This window comes from Arachis ipaensis, chromosome B10 (assembly GCF_059453495.1).
Source record: "Arachis ipaensis isolate K30076 ecotype BB chromosome B10, ASM5945349v1, whole genome shotgun sequence".
NCBI lineage: Eukaryota > Viridiplantae > Streptophyta > Magnoliopsida > Fabales > Fabaceae > Arachis > Arachis ipaensis.
Window position 1 is genome coordinate 92,362,062 of NC_142435.1, and position 2,506 is coordinate 92,364,567.

General features: G+C 39.1%; 1 non-coding gene across 1 annotated transcript; it reads right to left on the reverse strand.

The window, feature by feature from the left end:
- Positions 1-2,152: 2,152 nt before the first annotated feature.
- Positions 2,153-2,256, reverse strand: LOC148580873 (small nucleolar RNA R71). The gene has a single exon (XR_015895575.1). It is a non-coding gene; the product is annotated as a small nucleolar RNA R71 (small nucleolar RNA).
- Positions 2,257-2,506: the final 250 nt, after the last annotated feature.

The window sequence follows — 2,506 nt, forward strand, 5'->3', positions numbered from 1 at the left end:
TGAAAAGGGTTTCTTGGCCAAAAATATTGTGATTTAAGTTAGTCTTTGAGCACAATTATTAACTTAAACTTACTTTGGTATGAAACCCAATTGAATATCATGGTTTATGGGATTGGGCCTGAAGGATTGATGAGTTTGAAATCTCAATTTATTGAGTCATGTGTCATTATTTGATTATCACTAAGTTGGCTCAATAAATGTTACAGGATCTGGATCAACAACCTCATCAAGATTATGGATCATAAACCCAAGGCAAAAGGAAAGCAAGGAGAGGCCTCAAAGCCCAAGAAGCACAACTGAAGCTCAATATAGAAAGTGTATAAATAGGATAGAAGTTAAGTTAGAAAAAAGGCCTTTACTTTTACTTTTAGCTAGTTTCTTTTTCTTTGTAATTGAATTCAGAGCTATGATTCACTAAACCCCCTTTCATTGGGGTAGGGAGCTCTATTGTAATTCAATGAATCAATAATAGTTTATCTTCTTCTTCAATCTTTTCTCTTGAATTTTGTTAGAAAGCTTCTCGATCTAATTCCATTGAGTAGTTGTCTTGGGAAAGAGACTACTCATACTTGGAATCCTTCGGAGCCTTGGGAAAGGAATGGAGGATTCATGCTAGAGAAGCTTTCTCACAGTGGATTGGATTGGGGTTTGGATGGATATTGTGACATGTAATCCTACCAAATTGTGGTTCATGAAATTGTGTGGTATAATCAGTGATCAAGCATCATCTCTTCTTATGAACATTTAAACCAAGGGATTGGGAATTTGTTTGTTTTTAGAGAGCATTGGTGAGCCAAGGAATTGGGATCCAATCATATAAGATTGCCAAGCAAAATTCAATGAATGCATTGGTTGAGGAAGAGATTTACATGTTTTGATTCGGAGATTTCAATATCTCCTAAACCCAATGAATTCCCCATTTCTGATTTCCACTTTCTCTTTACATTCTGCAATTCAATTCTTGCAATCATCCCCATTCCCTTTTAATTTCAGCAATTTACATTCTGCTCTTTAATTCATGCAATTTAAGATTCAGCCATTTAATTTTCTTGTCATTTACTTTTCCCGCCAATTTTACATTCCGCAATTCTCATCTCAAATCTTGATTCCGCTCAACTAGAACACACTTCTAATCCGAATTGCTCACTCAACCAATCCTTGTGGGATTCGACCTCACTCTATTGTGAGTTTTTACTTGACGACGATAACCGGTGCACTTGCCGGAAGGAATTTTGCCGATCGTGCAATTTCCTAAATCGTAGCATAACACGTTTATGCGCATCAAGTTTATGGCGCCGTTGCCGGGGATTGGTTTTCGATTGACAATTCTCAAATTGGAAGCTAACTAGATTGAGCAATTTTTTCTTGCTTTGTTAATTCTGTTCTAAATACTTGTTGAATTTTAATTTCTGCACTTGGTTACATGCTTTCCTTCTTTATGCCTTTAAATTCATGCAACTAACTCACTGACTCACTAACTGTTTGAATTAATTCCTCAATTGAGCTAACCATACTCTTCCATTAACCAAGAGTATTTTACTTGTTTGTGTTTGAGCTGTGTTCTTGTATGACAGGTAGGAGAGGAGAGACATCAACTCCTCCATATACCGAACCGGAAAGGACCCTTCATAGACTTAGAAGGGAAGCAAGAGGGAAGAGAGTAGTGGGAGAAGAGGAATCTGAAGGAGAATCTGAGGACAATTTTGAGGAAGCTCTAGATCTCAACATGGATAGAGAAGTTCACAACCATGAGAGAGCTGATGGAAACAATGCCATTCCTGAGAGGAGGGTTCTTAGTTCATACATAAACCCAACCTCTGGGAATTGTGGTAGTAGCATCCAGAAACCACCCATTCAGGCCAACAATTTTGAGCTCAAGCCACAGCTAATATCATTGGTGGAAAATCATTGTTCCTTTGGAGGAAGTGCTAATGAAGACCCAAACCAACATCTCACAAAATTCCTGAGAATTTGTGACACTGTGAAGTCCAATGGAGTCCAGGAAGATGCCTATAAACTGCTTTTGTTCCCATTTTCACTTAGGGACAAAGCAGCTAAGTGGCTGGAATCATTCCCAAGGGGGAGTCTAACCACATGGGATGAGGTGGAAGGCAAGTTTCTGGCACGTTTCTACCCTCCACAAAAGGTCAATAGGCTTCGATCTGAGGTTCAGACTTTTAGACAACAAGATGGTGAAACTCTCTACGAGGCATGGGAGAGATTCAAGGATTTGACAAGGAAATGCCCACCAAACATGTTCCATGATTGGGTGCAATTGCACATCTTCTATGATGGACTCTCTTATGAATCAAGGAAGGCTGTAGACCATTCATCAGGAGGTTCATTGAACAAGAAAAAGACCGTGGAAGAAGCCATTGAAGTGATCGAGACAGTGGCTGAGAATGAGTACTACTATGCATCAGAAAGGCACAACACTAAGGGAGTCATGGAGCTGAACCATGTTGATACAATTCTAGCCCAAAACAAGGTGTTTGCCAAGCAACTA